At 49.5% G+C, this 19,031-nt stretch overlaps 1 protein-coding gene across 1 annotated transcript in view; it reads left to right on the forward strand.

The window, feature by feature from the left end:
• Positions 1–19,031, forward strand: part of LOC138526910 (branched-chain-amino-acid aminotransferase, cytosolic-like) — a 392,104-nt gene that overhangs the window by 362,350 nt on the left and 10,723 nt on the right. The window lies entirely within an intron of this gene.

The raw sequence follows: 19,031 nt of genomic DNA on the forward strand, positions 1-19,031 counted from the left end.
ACCAAGGAGTCAATGCCGTCACCAAATCTGAGGCGCACCCATTGCCCAGGGCTGATGAGCTCGTGGACACCATAGGTGCTGCCAAATTTGTGAGCACCTTTGACCTTACCTCAGGCTATTGGCAAATAGCTCTGACGGACCATGCCAAGGAAAAGACGGCCTTCTCAACACCTGAGGGACTCTACCAGTTTAGGGTCATGCCTTTTGGGTTGAAGAATGCCCCTGCCACCTTCCAGAGATTGGTCAACCATGCGCTCAGTGGGCTGGAAGCCTTTTGTGTGGCTTACTTAGACGACATTGCCGTCTACAGTTCCATCTGGGAAGAGCATTTGACACATCTGGATAAGGTGTTACAGGCCTTGAAAAGGGCTAACCTCACTATCAAGGCCACCAAGTGCCAGATAGCTCAGGGGAAAGTTACCTATCTTGGTCATGAGGTAGGAGGGGGTCAAATCCAACCTCTCTCCAGTAAAGTACAGGATGTACAGAACTGGGAGACTCCCACTACTCAAACCCAGGTGAGAGCCTTTTTGGGCCTCACTGGGTACTATCGCAATTTCATGGCAGACTATGGAACCATAGCTGCACCCCTGACAGCTCTAACTTCACCCAAACAGCCTAGGAAGGTTAATTGGACCGAAGACTGTCAGAGGGCCTTTGATGGCTTGAAAGAAGGTCTGTGTAGGGCACCTGTGTTGTGTGCGCCTGACTACAGCTGACCCTTTATCGTCCAGACGGATGCCTGCAACACCGGAATTGGAGCTGTCTTGTCCCAGTTAGATGACAAAGGGAGAGAACACCCTATCATATTCATCAGTAGACAACTCAAGGGTAGAGAACTTAGGTGGGCTACTGTTGAAAAGGAATGTTTTAGCATAGTTTGGAGCCTTAGGCGTTTTAGGCCCTACCTTACGGGGTCTACCTTCAAGGTCCAAACAGATCATAAGCCCCTGAAGTGGCTTATGCAAATGAAGGGTGAGAATCCGAAATTGCTCAGGTGGTCCATTAGCCTGCAAGGGCTAGACTTCACCATAGAGCACAGACCAGGGAAGAGTCACGATAATGCAGATGGCCTTTCCAGAAGGTATGTTGACCGTCTGGATGAGGGTGTCTATCCCGTGGGAGATTAGACACCCTCCACCTCAGTCTGGGGGGGGCGACTGTGATGCTGGAAATGCATCAGAGGGACAGGGCCTCTGAATCCTTGTCCTTTACTGCTTTTTATCGTGTGTTCTGTCATGTTTTCTGCCCAGGAGTCCATGTGGGACTCCTGGCAGTGCAGTTCTGTCTTTTGGTTTGGTGAACAGACCCATGGGATACCCTTATGGCACCCATGGGTAGGGGTACAACCCTGTACCCCTAGTGTATGTTTTTGGGCACCTGTGGGTGGCCCACAGAGAGGGTATGGGCTGGTGGCAGCTCCATGCTGAATTTGACAGGTGCTCTGGGTGTCCTCCATTTTGGGATACCCAGGCCCTGCCATTGGGATCAGTTGATTCCTGATAGGAAACAAGATGGCCCCTGTGGCCCCTTTGGCCTGTTACCTTGTTTTCCCAAAGTCCTGGGAAGCCCTGACTCTGTCCCTTCCCCCTGACTGGCTGTTGGGTGGAAGTTCCATATATGGTGTTGTTGTGAAGGCCCAGCTAGACTGACTGGAGCCTTCCCAGTGACTGTATGTTGTGGGTACCTCCTGTGGGTGGGACCTGGGTGAATGGAGTGTGTGACCAATATACAGTCCTTGTTGTGGTTGTCTGGTTTCTGGCATGAGAGACAAAGACTGAGACAGCCCTGCCCGAAACTGGCCTGAATGCAGTGTGTAGTGTTGAATGGCTGGGTACTTGTCCCAATCCACATTCCTTGTTGTGAGTGTCTGAAAGGGAGGAGTGTGGCCTGAATGCACTGTGTGCCTGATTGGCTGACTGACTGCATGAATGCCCTTCTGTATGATTGGCTGCTGAGTGTGTGCCAGCAGTGTGGATGAGAGACAGAATAGTATATCTGGGGACCTCTCAACACTGGTTCAGAGGGTTCAGGGAACGTTCAGAAGTGTTCAGAAGCGTTCTGGAGCTGAGTCTCCACTCTAAGAGTAACTGGAACTGCTGATCCTCGACGTCCAGCTGGAAAAAGAAGACTTGCTGTTGCATTTGCTTCGACCGATCCAAAGGCGGCCGAAATCGTCGAAGACTGACCCGAGAGAGGACCTGGTAAGGCGCCCTCGTCCCGTGCTCCGAGGGACCATCGAGTACCGCTCCATCTTCGCCGAAGCGCCCTGGAAGACAGACCCTCGAAAGGCTGCCGACCCGAGACGGGACCGCCGAGGAGATCGAAGTGAAGCACCCGGACATCGCCGCCGTCGAAGTCCATTGCCGTCGACCAGGGTTCGCAGGTTTGTGTAACCGCTGGAGGCCCGTCGAAGTTGTGTTGCCCAGCCGTGGGAACCACTTGATGCTGTGCCGCCGACGACCGGAGCCGTCCGCTCCTTTGCCTAAGAACATTCGAATCGAAGGACTCCCTCGTCCGCACCGTCGACCGCTTTATCCTGCCGGAGAAAGCCGAGAACGACCAACGCGCTGAGGAGAAACCTGCCGGTGGGTTTCCCGCCACCCGAAGGCCACAAAGACTCGAACGACTCGACGCCCTTGCTGGGCCTCCGTCTCCACAATCTTTGCGGTCCAGAACTATTTTCACCGAGGTGCCCCGCACGCCTCTGCCTTGCAGGACGCCGACGCTCCAACGCCGACGAGCACCGCTCGGACGAAGCTGCCGCCTCATCGACGCCGTTCTACCCTGTTTGTCGACGGACGTTCGACGCCCCGTTCCTCCCGCTTGAAAGGGAAGGCATTCAAGAAGGGCCGTCGATTCCCTGTCGCCGAACACCGAGTTCCTCGACGCTTCTCGACGATCCGTGACTCCCGCTTGAAAGGGGGTCGCTCAAGAAGGATCTGTCGACGCCTCTTCGAAGAACTCGACTCCACCAGGTACATTGGGGGGGTAAAAACATTATAGGAGGGAATAAGACTTGCAGAACAATATATGGACTGGGCTTGTGCTATATCTTTATTTTACAGGTTGCCCAGGTGGGGGGGGGGGATCTCCACACAGAACTGTGTCTAGTGGTAGGGGCCAGTATTCTGCCTATTGCTCAACCATCTTATTTTCTCTCCTCTCTCCATTGTTGGTTTCACTCTATTTGATCTGTGTGACATTGTTACAGTATTGTTGATGCACTTTAATGAGATCTAATACAAAGGGTGGTACCACTTTAGAATTGTATATATTTGCCATTGTTGATTTTCCTAAGTACAAAGTGAGTTATTATGATAAGTGTACAAAACCTTGAATATTGATTATATAAAGACTGTGTTCTAACCAATACAGTGTGTGTACATTCCTTTGTGGGGGCTTGGGGACTACACTGTACTTAAGAACCAGCCTGTATCACCTCCTGAGAAGCTAGGCCTTGATTGCTCGTCCATTGCTACCGTACTAGAGAATCTTGGCTGGGGTCCTCTGTGCCTCTCCTCTACCATATAGAGAGCAGAAGTACAGACACCCCCCACCAGTCTTCGTCTTCACACCAACACCGCTGGAAGCAGCACAAGTCGTCACGTAAGGGGTTCTTCCAGTCCTGCTCCCAGGCATCAGCCTCAGAAGGAAAGAAACTGTGAAGGGGTCATCCAAATCCACATTTCTCCAGTGTGTGGCAGACTTGCCCTTCACGTCCAATCCTGGCAGACAAGATTTGCGGACCCGTGGATTCTCTCAGTGGGTTTCCTCGGGCTTCCGCCTACCGGTACATCAGTCTCCTCCTTTACCTCTGCCCCCTACCACAGATTGGGACGGCAACTCTTCTGGCAGAGATCTGCTCACTCATAGTGAGCCAGGCAGTAAAGGAGGTCCCAACCTCATGAGGCATGGGTTTCTACTACTGCATCTTTGCCATACAGAAAAAGAACCAGGCTGGTCTGGGAGTTGTCCTGGACCTTGCAACACTGAACTTGTCCCTGCCTCTCCAAAAGTTCAAGAGCGTTATGCCAGTGCTGATAGTGGAAAAGCTGTGTGGGGGAGACTGGATGTTCTCCCTTGATCTGGCTGGTGCATGCATACATACACGTCCCGATATGGGAGCCCCATCATTCCTTTCTACGCTTCAGGTCATGGGCTTCCACTTCCAATACAAGGTCCTCCCATTTGGGCTCAATTTGGCCCAGAGAGTCTTTACGAGGCTAATGAATACAGTGAGGGCCGTCACATCTATCCATACCTTGTGTGGCTTGTACGAGGAGAATCTCTCTCCTTAGGGAGTCCAACACACAGCAGCCAGGCTTATGCACACGCTATACGTATTGGGGTTCTCGATCAACCTCAAGAAGTCACAGCTACATCCCACTCAGTCCTTGACATTTTTGGGGCTTATCTGGGATACGAGGGCAAGAGGATCTTCCCCTCTGAGGACAAGGTCACGTCAATCAGGACTGCCATGGGGAATTTCCTAAGCAGGTTAGTATCCTTGGCATGGTGGTACCAGCACCTGCTGTGGATTATGGCGGCATGCCTCCTGGCAGTGCCACTCACACGGCTCAAAATGAGGAGGCTGCAGTTACATTTCTCAGCCTCTTGGAATCGGAAAACGGGCTCCCAAGCTGCTCTATTCAGCATACCATCGCACCTTCACCAGGACCTTACATGGTGGAGGGCTGCGGCCAACCTGTTAGTGGATTGGCCATTCAGGCAGTCACAACCGGCATTCACCATTACCACTGACTCGTCCCTAGAAGGATTGGGGCCACCCTGGACGAGCACAGTGTCCTCCAACTCTGATCAAAGCAGGAACATCTAGAACACCTCAACTGGCACGAGATGATGGCCATCTGTCTTGCTCTCAAAGCTTTCCTCCCTATTATCAGCAACAACCTGGTCTGCATTCAGACACAGCTCCACCTGCATGAATTACCTCAACAAACAGGGTGGCACCAGGTTTCCTCCCCTCTGCAGGTTGTCCATCGACCTTTGGGAGTGGGCACTGGCGAACAACATATACCTATTGGCCGTCCACCTCCCGAGGGAGTCGAACATGGAGGCGGACAGACTCAGCAGGCTAAGAGTGGCAGCTGAACGAGGGTGTCTTGAGGGAATTTTTCAACAGGTGGGGCCATCCTCGGGTAGACCTTTTCACCACTGCGAGCAACAGGAGATGTCACAGTTTGTGTCCTGGATGGGACACAGCAGAGGCTCACTGGGGGATGCATTGCAGATGCAGTGAAACGACATGTGGGCATACGCTTTTCCTCTGATCCATTGATACACAGGGTCATCCGCAAGGTCAAGGAGACGCAGCACCTGCGCCTCATCTTGATAGCGCAGATGTGACCGGCCAGACATAGGTTCTCAGAGCTTCTCCGACTGTCGGATTAACCGCCAATCCCCCTGCCAGTGGCACCAGCCCCCCTATTATCACATCAAGGTGGTGAAGCCCGCCCTGTAGAAGTTAGCCCTAGCAGCCTGGTTCCTGAACACGTGATCCTGAAACATCTTCACTTCTTGCAGGGCAACTTGAACATCATTCAACCAGGAGTCAATGCAGAAGCAAATGGACCAAAAGCAAATGGAGCAGGTTCTGTCAATGGGCCAAGTCAAACGAGATAGACGCTCTGGCTTGCACGATAGACCATGTGTTGTGTTTTTCCACGCATCTGGCTCATTCGGGTGTGCAGGTGGACACCTGTCGTACTTATCTGGCGGCCATGAAGCCTTACAAAAACTCCGGAGATAAAGTCTTCTCCTCCTCCCATTCTGTGTTCAACAACCAGGTTGTTCTCCCCAGTCAAGCGATCACACCCAGTCTGGGATCTCAACGTGGTGCTGGGCGCCCTGGCCCACAAGTTGTTTAAGCCCATGGCATCAGTGGATATCAGACTGGCTACCATTAAGGCTGCTCTCCTGGCTACCCTTATCTCAGCGTGCTGGATCCATGAGATTCAGGCTGTAGTGGCATCAGAGCCATATACCACGTTGCACCGGGACATGGTGGTGCTAAGGATACACCCTTACTTTCTCCCAAAGGTAATATCATCTTTTCACCTCAATGAGGAGATGGTACTTCCAACCTTCTTCCCAAATCAAAGGACGAGGCAGAGAAAGTCTTGCACTGTCTGGATGTCAGGCGTGCACTGAGATTTTACCTGGACAGGACTAGGAGCTTCCACAAATCGGACACTCTTTTTGTCACTTACAGTGGGTCAAAATGAGGTGACCAAGCATCCAAGGCATTGATAGCTACGTGGATGGTTCTAGCCATCATGGAAGCTTATGAGGGGCAGCACATGACTTTGCCAGCAAACATGCACGCCCACGCAGTCAGAGCCAAGGCCACGGCTGTGGCTTTCCAAAGACACGTGCCATGGCAGCCAATCAGCAAGGCGGCTACTTGGGTTCTCCATCAGCCTTCTGCAAGCACAATTGCTTGGACGCCAGCGCCAGATCAGATGCAGCTTTTGGCCAAGCAGTTCTAACAAACTTTTCCTCCTGGAGGGACAACTTTCCTCCCCAGGGCTTCATTCTGTGGTAATCACCCATACAGTATGAAGGAAAGGTGACGGGGGATAGGAGTATATGTTACTCACCATAGTGACTAGCATACTCCTAGTCCATAGTCCCCTTTCCTCCATACGTCCCACCATCCTCCTTCTTAAAAAAGCCTGTATGATTAGGAAATTGTAATGTAGCGGACGCGTCAAAGGAGACTGAGGAGTGGTGCCAGTGGGTGGAGTCAAGGGAGCGCATGCTTCCGGGGCCATGCCCCCAACAAAATGTAAAGAGGAAGACAATTTTTTGTGATGAAAAGGGTTCCGTTTCCCGTCACTAGCGAGGGACGCTCATATAGTATGGAGGAAAGGGGACTATGCACTAGGAGTACGTTAGTCACTACAGTGAGTAACATATAATTACCATAGTATGGGCCAGTTGTTTTGCCGCTCCTGGAGGGACCCTGGAACACCATGTTTGCAGCATGCAGAGGAGGAAGGGGAATGGGGCAGTGCAAAAGGGGATGTGAGGATGAGGGTTGTGGTGAGCCAAGTTTGGGAGCGTGGGGGAGACGCAGAAGAGTGGGGGCAAGGTGAGACGGATGCACTCTCCGGTTGTTGGGATGATGGAGGTTGAGCGTGGGCAGTAAGTATGTGGTCGGAGCCTGCCATTGAGAGGTGTGCTGGGGAGGTCACTAGAAACTGGGGAGAGAGGTAGGGAGCCAAATCGCCTAAGTGATTCAACTAAGAGGGAATGTTGGTGCGTGGGAATCGGTGAGTTGCGGGTTGGCGACTTCCAGTTTGGGCTGTTGCGCAGTCATATAGGACCAGAAGATGTACTGTCTACCTGGAGAATGGAGATGGTTAATCATGAACAATGTGGTTAAATTGGGTCCAAGGGAGCATTTCTTGGCAGCGATGAAAGGCAGGCAACGCAACAACCGTGTGATTTCCTAATTTGAGATGGTTTCCCAGTCAGCTGCCTTTCCTTGGTGAGCGATTGGGTCACGGAGGTGAAAGCCAAACATAACAGGTAGCTATTTTTATTGGCCTGACTACTTTTCCTTCTTCCTACACATGCCATTTTCTTTTTTGTGTAATGCATGGAATTGTTGGGATGTGTTAGCCTGTAAATGCATCACTTTTGAAGGCTATGGCATCTGCCTTCTGGTCGTTATGCCATCACTTAGTCACTTGATATGCTCTACTAGCACACTGTAGAAACACAGAATTTCTCCCAATAAAGCCGCTCTTACTCCCTTTGACGTAGTGGATGTCTACTTTATATAAATTCCCCATAAATGAGAACTGTGAGGTTGTATCTTGCAAATATGGTTGTTTCTAGCATGTGATAGTTATACCAATGAATAAACATCTGGGCTAGTGCCTGTTTTAACGTGCCGCTCTACCAAACCAATTTATGCATTGAGCTGTTATGTCAATATACCAATATAACACTGTGTTATCGGGTCTGGTTCTTTGAAGATTTAGCAGTAGCTGGCATCCACGTGCAATACTACCCAACCTGAGTGAGCCAGCAATTTACTCTCTCCAATGTCATCGTAAACAGACCGGGAACTCCCACATTAGGAGGAGAGTCTGGCCCCACGTGCATCAGGTGCCACTGCAAGCCACAGCCTCGGCTCCCCTTTTGTCCACCCAGAACCTGCAGTCCCCTTTTGTTCTCCTCCCACCTGCATTCCCCACACCTACATTTTTGTCCTCCCCCTGCTTACCTGCCCCTCTCTTCCTGCACTTATTTTCTCGACAATGTCTCCACTTCCCCCAACAAGCCATGGCCACCTGTGATGGCGACAAGAGGATTGCTACTGGGTAAATCTTTCCTTTGGCGGCCTAGGGACTGCCCCTGTGACGTCTGACCCCAAAACGGTCATCTTTGGAAAGTCTTTCCACCTCCATAACGGGCTTCAACTTGGCTGGGAGAAACACAGAACTCACCCCATCAGAAGTACTTTTTCCATCTGCCTGAAACTGCCTGCAGAGCCCAGGGAAGCACAAGAAGCATGCAGGATCGATCTAGGGTCTGCCCAGAGTGAACTCTGACGAAGTTACTTCCTGGATACTTTGGGTGTATAAACACTGTCCTTTGGGCGTCCAGAGCAAAGGGAAGACAGAGCCAAGGTTTTCTGCTATTGCTTCTCCATTTCATTCTCTGTTCCCTGTTAGCCCCGGTTTGCGACAGGTTGCCAAAAAAATTACAGATGTACATCACACAAACAACATTCAAATTAAACTCACACAGCACTCCATTAAAACAACAAATTACATACACAAGCATTCTTCTCAACTGCCAGTCTGCACCTGCTCACACATGAAAAACTAAACTCATTAGGCCACACTCCCCAGATAATACTCTTCCTTACAGAAGCATGGCTCAAACCCCACCACACACCTTTTATCCCTGACATGCGTCCCCCACACTATCTCATCCACCACAGAGACGGCTCACACAAACAAAATGGTGGCATTGTGATCAAGTATAAAGACACGCTCACACTTAGTAATCCCACCCCCAAGGACATCCTTTGAAGCATTCTCTCACTTGCTCCCCTCCATCGCGCCCACATACCACCTTTCTCCACCTCATTTATTGTCCTTTTACATACTATCCCAACTTCCACACAGACTGGACTGACTTCACTACTAACACCCACACCTGCCCCTGCATCAACATCTACCTTGTCAACTCCAACCCAGTGGTTCCCTTACAGATCAATCGACCAATCGCATACTAAAGATTATCCTCGCTCCACTCGCCCCTTATGACCCCACACAACTCCTCACCTATCCCACACACTTTGCTGGCAACACCCCAGATCTTTTGATCGCAATCAAAAATGTCTCTCGGGATAATCAAACCTGGGTATCATGGTCGGACCACTTTGTTATCCCCATCAAGCTCACACTACCACACTAAATCCTACCACTGGCCACACATCCCCCTCGCCCCTCAGCCAGACAAACCAAACACATTACAGACATGGCCTTAGCACTACCCATACACTTCCATTCTCCCCACACGCACATCCCTCCCTCCTACTTCAATACAACACCTTCATCACACAGGCACTCGTCAAAAATGCACGCCTCAAATAAAATAACTCCCAATCGCCACAAACCATGGTTCAACAGGTCCCTCCTCTCTATCAACTAGGAAGCCAGACACCCAGAAAGAGCCTGACAAAAGCACCCATGCCCGTCAACCAGGACACCCCCCAGACACTGCGCAACAAATAGAAAACAGCTCTACGCAATGCCAAGCCACCCATTTCTTTCACAAACTCCAATCTGCCACCAATCGTACCCAGAAACTATTCAACATCGTCAAGTCACTCTCTAAACCACCATCCACACTTTCTGTACCCCTACCCACTGCAGTATACAACTCCCTCATGAACTTCTTAACTCCAAAATACACACCGTCAATACAACCTTCCCTTCAGCCATCTCGCTCAACTCATGAGACACCTTCCACCCCATCGACACCCTCATCACTCTCGCTGCCAAAACAAAACCTGTGCACTTCCTGGATGATACGTGCCAGATAATGCAAGCTGCATCCAATTGCATCCCCACCCTAGCTCCCCACTGGCTCAGCATCATCAACTCCTTTCTCTCACCTGATACTATCCCCACTGCACCGAAAAAGGGACAATTCTCACCCCTCCTCAAAAAATCTCTGAAAACTACTACCCCATTACTATTCTGCCGTATCTCTTGCCAGAATCAAGTAACGCTTTATAACTACCCAACTGCAACAACACATCACGACAAACAACCTACTCAACCCCTTCCAATCTTGCTGTCAGCTTGGACACAGCACTGAAACCGCTGCCCTTCACATCCTCGATGACCTCCACAGCACCACAGGCAAAGGACACACAGCACTACTAGTGCTCCTCGACTTCTCTGCAGTCTTCAACCGCACCATTCTACTAGACTCCTAGCCCACAGGACGAATCTCTCTAGCACCATACTCGACTGGATCACCTCATTTCTCGCTGACAGGACATATCGATCAGACCCTCCACCCCTGTCAAGGCACCTCCTATGTCCAGTCCTCTACATTGTATATGTTGAATCCCTTGGACAGACCCTTAGCAAACACAACATACATGTCCACCAATACACAGATTACAAACAAATATAATTCCAAATACCCCGATCACAACTCCATACCCTCAAAACATGTCTTTCCACCATCACCAACTGGATGGTCACCCACTTCCTCAAACTTAACCCTTCCAAAACAGAATACCTCCTCATCTACCCCCCTAGCACACACCCAAGCTCACCCCCTAGATCCAAGCACTAGCCACGGACAACTTGCAGATATCCCTCTCCACATCTGTTAAATCCCTTGGCTTCATCATCGACCCCCCACCTTTCCTTCACACACACTTCCGACATCCACCTCGAGGGGTGAGGGCAGGAGCCCCCCCAAACCCCCAGCCCAGCAGAGGATCGAACCGAGGACCCAAGCGTGCATCGGATCAGGGCCTGCCTGACCCTGTCCACGCAAAGTGCCTGACTCGCCCATGCCGGGCGCATCGCGGCACGAAATCGAGGCTAATCCTCGATTTAACCAGGAAGAACCGCCGGCAGGCGGATCGCCGGCCAGTCGAAGGCCATACTAAGGCCTGTTGTGTGCCCCAGGTCCCCCACTTCCGACATCCACCTCGAGGGGTGAGGGCAGGAGCCCCCCCAACCCCCCAGCCCAGCAGAGGATCGAACCGAGGACCCAAGCGTGCATCGGATCAGGGCCTGCCTGACCCTGTCCACGCAAAGTGCCTGACTCGCCCATGCCGGGCACATCGCGGCACGAAATCGAGGCTAATCCTCGATTTAACCAGGAAGAACCGCCGGCAGGCGGATCGCCGGCCATACTAAGGCCTGTTGTGTGCCTGTTAGGAGCCAGGGGCCAGGAACTCTGCCCGTTCTGCTCCAGGTAAGCTAGTGCTGCCACATGCATAACACCATCAGCATCTAATCCACAGTGCATTACCTACGCTCCTGTCTAATTAACGCTGCCACCCCACACGGCACATGCCTATGCTGTCCCTGCCTATAACGTGCTACTCGGATACCTCGCATCACATCTCCTGACCCAGAATGGAATGTCTACCTAATGCCATCTTGTATCTAGATGACCTTATACTGTGCCTAGTAAATTGTGTTGCACTACTGCTGGCTGCCTAATTGTGCCATTTCGCATCTAGATGTCCTTGTACTACGCCCCTCCTCTTGCTAAATTCGAATCTAGGTACCCCTGAACCTATGCATTTAATCTGCGTCCCATTGTATTGTTAATGTATCGATTCATGCTTGCCTGATCTACACCCATGATATCTACCATAGCTGCGTCCACTTACTTAGGCCCTAGTTTTCTGGGTGCTACTCATACCCAGTTGTTCATGGCTCACCTCAGTGTGTCGTGCCCTATGGTCGTTAACGGACCCCTTTAACTGTGTTGTGCCCTACGGTCGTTAACGGACCACTTTTAACTGTTTTGTGCCTTATGGTCGCTAACGGACCACTTTAACTGTGTTGTGCCCTACAGTCGCTAACTGACCACTTTAACTGTGTTGCGCCCTACGGTCGCTAACGGACCACTTTAACTGTGATGTGCCTTATGGTCGCTAACGGACCATTTTAACTGTGTTGTGCCCTACGGTCGCGAACGGACCACTTTAACTGTGTTGTGCCTTATGGTCGCTAACGGACCACTTTAACTGTGTTGTGCCTTATGGTCGCTAACGGACCACTTTAACTGTGTTGTGCCCTACGGTCGCCAACGGACCACTTTAACTGCGTTGTGACTTATGGTCGCTAACGGTCCACCTTGATTTGTAGTGCCCTATCATCATTAACAGACCATGCACACTAGCCCATACTGTGTTTCCTGAATATCATGCCCTTTATCGCTAGGCGTAGCCCCAGCTTCAACTAGCCACCTGCACTACACTGTGCGTCACCTAACCAGACATTTTAGCGAAACAAAGGAAGTAAATTGCACCAGCGGACCACACCAACCACCATGTGCAGAAACTTGACCTCCCTGACCCTCTTAGCTACAATCATGACCTTTGCTTCCCTCAGCTCTCGCCCCCCCACAGATAGAAACCTGCGACTCAGGGCAAGGCTACCCTGCATATACGAACCTAAAAGAAACAGTACAAACAATACTGCTAGATTCCCAACTATACAGACACACATGGATAAGCAAACCCTAGCTATGACACCTATAACTCCAACCCCAACTCCTACTCACCACCCCCAAAAGAAACGCCGGAGTCAAAATAAGCACACAGATACACTTGCAAGTCATCCACCTCCCAACAACACCCTAACTCTTACTGGATCCCTTATCAATGCCAGATCCATGGTAGCTCATGCAATTGAAATTGCTGACATACTAAACAACAGTAGCATTGACTTCCTTGCCGTAACTGAAACCTGGCTCCATGAGGCAGCAGGACCCTCACTGATGTTAGCCATACCTGACAACTACCAGATTCACAGAGTAGACCGACCCAATGCCAAAGGCGGTGGCTTAGCAATCATCGCGAAAACCACCTTGCCGATCCGACTTACCACCTCACACCCCTGTGCTTCCTGCGAAGTACTCTCAGCAAAAATGCAACTCTCCAACAACCGCACGCTAGCCATTCTCCTGATCTACAGGCCCCCAGGTCCCCTGGGAACCTTTGAAGATGACCTTACTACCCTCATAGCGAACAATACCCAAAAACACTCGCAAACGCTGCTGATGGGCGACTTCAATATCGGTTTCAATGAGCCAGGCAATAAAAATGCCCTCTCTATAACATCTATCCTAAATGACCAAGGCCTTACCCAAAAAGTTCTCTCCCCTACACATGCTAAAGGCAGAACCCTTGATTGGGTCTCAGAACTCAACTGTAACATAGTTATCACTGCCATCACCCCTCAAATATGGACTGACCACTTTCTAATAAATTTCACTGCCACACTTGACCTCCCTAGCCCCAAAACTATCAAAATGATACCACCATTCCCTACCAGAAGTAAAAAAGATATTACTACAGAAAAACTTATCCCCCTCCTCCTGCCCACTATTAACGGCCTGAAGGACAACACCGACCCAGACACACTAGTAGACACCTTTAACAAAGCTATGTCTCACGCACTAGACACCATTGCACCTGCAAAACTACGCAAAGCTAAGCAAGAAGCCCACCTTAATGCCTGGTTCACCCCCCAGCTTAAGGACCTTAGAAAACAGAAACGAAAACTTCAAACTATCTGGCGTAATTCGCCCACCAACGACAACAAAGCCAAGCAAACCCAAGCTACAAAACATTACAAGTCTGAAATTATCAATACTAAAAAAAAGTATTCAATGACAGAATTACCAATGCCAAATCGAATACCAAGGAACTATTTGCCATCCTCCGGGAAATGGAATCCCCTATCCAACCACCTGACACGGTCCCAAAGGACAAGATATGGTGCACTAATATACAGAACGCCCTATCTAACAAAATCTCCACCCTCCAACTTAAAATAATGAATAAAAAAGACACCCTCTCTCCTACTGATCAACAAGTGCCTCCAGTAACTGAACCTATCACTATCCCCCCTTTCAGCTTTAAACCCATCTCCATCATTGACACTGAAAAGGTTATCCTCTCACTGAAGCCCTCTAACTGTAAGGGCGACAGCTGCCCAGCTCAAATAATAAAGGACGCTGCCAGAGACTTAGACCCTTTCATTTCGAAGCTTATCAACTCATCCTTCAAATCCAACACAGTGCCTGCCAATTTAAAAGAATCCTGGGTCCTCCCCCTTCTCAAAAAACAAACCCTCGATCCATCTATCCCGACCAACTATAGGCCCATTACCACGGTACCCTTCCTACTAAAAATTATCGACAGAGTAGCCTATCTCCAAATTCAAGAGTACCTAGAAGCCAATCATCTTCTAGGCTCGCGCCAATCGGGCTTCCGCCCCCTCCATGGCACGGAAACAGCCCTGATAGATCTCAAAACCAAAATGGAGGAATTTAAGGATAATGGGAAAACAGCGTTGCTACTCCTACTGGACTTGTCAGCAGCTTTTGATCTGGTGGACCATGCAGTCTTATGCAACCACCTCAAGTTGGCTGCCAACTTCACAGGAGACGCTATAGCATGGGTCCAATCCTTTCTAGCTAACCGGACTATGAGAGTGTTCTCCTCCTCCACGTGGGCTGACCCTATCCAAATCACATGTGGAGTCCCACAGGGCTCCTGTGTCTCACCCACTATGTACAATATCTTCACCAAGCCATTGTTCGACAAGTTGGACAGACTGGGCGTCACCTACACTAATTACGCAGATGACACCCAGATCCTTATACCCCTTTCGGGCAACTATGAAGTGGACTTGGCTCTGGTGAATAAAATTTACATCCTCATTCAAGCATGGATGGCCACACATGGCCTCTGCCTGAACGACGATAAAACTGAAATCCTGCTCCTTGGTTCAGACCACAAATTATCCAAACTCACCCCGGACTATACCTCATTTAACATTGATAACAACACTATCAAGGTTATGCGCGAGGTCAAAACCCTGGGTTTTTACCTCGACTCAGCTCTCGCCCTCAAAAAGCAAGTGAACTCCCTTGCCTCCTCAACCACCTACACGTGCAAACTCATCCGGGCCGCTAGACCCTTCCTGTCCAGTGCCAGCTGCCTCACCTTGGCCAATGCCCTTGTCATGTCCAGACTGGACTACTGCAACGCCTTATACTCTGGTGCCAACAAGTCGGTCACTTACAAACTCCAGAGATTACAAAATAACGCTCTTAGAGCAGCACTGAACATCCCATGCAGAGAACATATCTCCAAACACCGGACAGAAGCCCATTGGCTAAAAATAAAGGACAGAATCCTACTTAAAACTATTTCCCTCACTTCTAAATGCCTCAACAACCAAGCACCCTCCTACCTAGCGGATAGAATCAACTGGAGACCCTCTAACCGACTGACGAGATCTGCCAACACCTTCCTACTGGAAGTCCCCAGATTCAAACTTACCACAGCGGGCGGTGCTAGCTTCCCAGTTAGAGCTGCACAAGCATGGAACACACTCCCTTCTGACCTTAGATGCCCCTTACCCTACACAAGATTCAGATCCTACGCTCTCAATTGGCTACACAACAATGACATGCAACGACCCTCACCCTAGCGGAAACGACACAACCTGCTAAAATGTTACTCTTATGTGCTTAACCCTTGTTATTTTTATGCATTGTACCACCCACTGTATGTGACTACTGCTTTGCTGTGTTAGCCTGTGTCAGGCTTTGTAACTAAGTTTCGAGTCCTCTTGTACTGCTGCGCCTAGATGCCCACGGGCTCGGAGCGCATTACCAAATAAATAAACAAACAAACAAACAAAACATATAGCTGCTGTCACCAAAACATGCAATCTACACCTACTGCCCAAAATCAGACATATCTTTCCTCTGCCGTTTTCCCCACCACAGTCCAAAGCCATTCACCTCATAATTTCATCTTACTTTGATGACAAACTCAAACCCATCACCCACACTAACACCAGATAAGCCAGCTAACACTTTCTACACATTCCACTCTGCAAACTCGCATGCACAAAAAAAAGAGCATTTACCCTCTGCGCACGCAGGGCATGGAACACCCTACCTCTCCACATATGCACTGCATTCTCCATCACCACTTTCGGAAAGAGACTCAAAACATATCCAATTTCCCACACATAACCTTGCCCTCCTGCACAGCTATCACATCTATCCCGCTCTTCCCATCCTTTCCTGAAAGCATTTTGTAACTTCTTTTTCAACTCCCACCATTTCAATATTTGAACCATGTAAGGTGCTCCGAGACCCCCTGGGTAGGGCCAGCGCTAAATAAAAAGTTAAATAAATGCTGCAAGCGCCTTCAGCAAAGCGAACCTGTTTTGTCTTTGGAATAAATGCTGTCAGCATTGTAGCTGCAAGGTCGGAATGCTACTGGTGTTAACATCTGTGTCCACAGCAGGGCTTACCCATTAGCGGCCCTCAGCCCATTTGAGGTCCATGCTTTTCTCTGGCCTAATCTGGCTCTTAATGCTAGGCCTTTAATTGTCAATCCCGCTAACAAACACACATGTTGGCGACACATTAGACATTGCCATTGGTTTAGGCACTGACCTGGGCATATGCTGGCTGTACCTGGCACATAAAGGCAGGATCCATCTCACATGCTTTTGGCAGGTGACACTCGCCATTTAAGCAGCTCTCACCTGCCAAGTCCCTGACACTTCCATGTAGGTCCAATGGGCTTAAACCCGCCAAAAACTAAATCAACAAGATCTATACATTTTCTCATCGCTTCTTTTGTGAGACTGCTTAAATAATTGCTGTGCCATTGAAACTGATAAGGACCATTAAGTCAGTGGTAACAACTTTGTTCCCTACTTTACCTCAAACCAAGCTTGTCTCTGCACAGTGTCTGAACCTGCAATGTCTGAATTTTACCCAGAGAGGGTCTCCCAAAAGCTCACTCTTCCCGGGACTCAAAAGGCATTGTTGAGTCACTTTGCTTTTTACAGGTGCAGCCACGACTCATCCCCACTCTGTAGATGTAGGAAAAGAAGCTAAGGGCATTTGGAGCGTTTCGGTTAAGCTGATAATAGCTGTAATACGAAGGTTGAAGATGATGACGGAACCATCATTGATATTGTTGTCCTTTTATGCAAAGCCTACACAATTGCAAAAGAATTTAGAAAAAAATTCCTTTCAGATGCAGAGACTTTGTATTCCACCATATTGTCTCTCATGACTGAATTGTGTTATCTGTAAGAAACCTAAGGGTGCTTTCCTGAGTAGAGCCCAGGAATCCCTTATCCGGGTGGCCAGGACATGGCCATCACTGTTGGATCCAGTTCCTGGGGGTGGACCAGTGGGGGAGGATCACCTGGTAGGGGAACCTGGAGTCGTACTGGGGAAAATACCCCAGATGAGACGCGGTATGACATAGGGGAAGAAGACCAAGTCCCTGGTTTTTCTAGACAACTCTAGATCAACCTCCCTTCCACCCCTTCAATCTCCCTTCACTAAATCCAACAACCTGTCTGTCTGCATCTAGGAAACCTACTAGGTATCCAAACCCTGCAGTCATGGGAAACTACATCGCCCAGAAACCCTGTCATCCCAGTCATTCTTCTTACCATTCATCTGATTATCTCCCGAACTCCCAGTCTGCTTCAACCAAACCCTATCATTCCCACAATCCCCCTTGTTCATTTCAAGATAATAATCCAGGTCATTCCCTCTTGTTCCTCAACTCCTACCCTGTGTAATACTTAGATGCCCGACCATACCCCCTTTTCCCACACAAACACTTGCTTACACAGTAACAGATAACGGACTAACCTGTCATGTCCCAATACACGGGTCAGGCAATTGACAATAACCACGCACACCTGGTGGCAGTTCAAACGGAGGAGAAAGGTGGTGAGACCTGGAAGGATGACACAGAGAGAATTGCCCTTGCCCTTTTCAACACAGACCTGCGAAGCCCCCGAAAGGGAAATCATAAAACCGGGAGTTACAGCTGGCGTGTGGAGCAACAGATGTCAATGGTACACAGGGCCCCCCCCCCCGCATCCATAAGGCAGGCGGAGATGCAAGCTGGCTACCGTGACTCCAGAGACAAAGAAGCCAACGGGTTCAGCACAGCCGGTGAGTCGGAGGAAACTGATAGCAAACTGAACTGTGTTGAGCCCAAGGATGCAAGTAGCAACATTTTGAACACAAGGAAAAGTGAAGATACAATAATTTGCAAGACAAAGAACTTGTTTGTATATTTGAACTTTAAAGAAAGCCCAGTTGAGGTCCAGGTGCAGAGGGGTCTGGCGCCACGTGGGCGCTCATTCGAAAACTCTGACCGGGACCTGTTTTGAAGCTACAAGAACCAGAAGACCCTAGGAAAAGGTGGCGTAAGGCGTCAGAGTGGTCCTAAAAGGGTTATGTCAAATCCCTTGTACAATCGAAAGTCTCTGACCCGTTGCCAGAGGAAAGCTAAGGGAAGGGAACACTGCTTTCCGATAAGATTGTGAACTGTGAAACAAGGCAATTGTGAACCCGTCAGAGGGATGCCGAAAGAAAGCTAGGAGAAAGAAAACCCTGATTTCTGATGAGAATGACCAATACACGTGTTGCTATTGAAGGGTTAAATGAGTGCCTGTCATGCTATTTTAAAGTGGGTCTGAATGAAGGCATAATGAGGGAGGCATGAAATGTGTATCCATGTCCTGTGCATCCTTGAAATGTCTGTGTAATTTTTCCCACTTACACAGCCTGAAGAACATCAGTGTGTACATTAACCATGTAAAATGAATCTAGAAAAAGGGAAAGCAAAATCTCTCCCTAACAAAGGACAGGAAGACTTTCCCACTGAGTCGTATCCTGAGGTCATTTGGTTTCTTAGCAGTGTTAAG

The sequence above is a fragment of the Ambystoma mexicanum genome, chromosome 1q (assembly GCF_040938575.1).
Source record: "Ambystoma mexicanum isolate Mex_15411 chromosome 1q, UKY_AmexF1_1, whole genome shotgun sequence".
Classification (NCBI taxonomy): Eukaryota; Metazoa; Chordata; class Amphibia; order Caudata; family Ambystomatidae; genus Ambystoma; species Ambystoma mexicanum.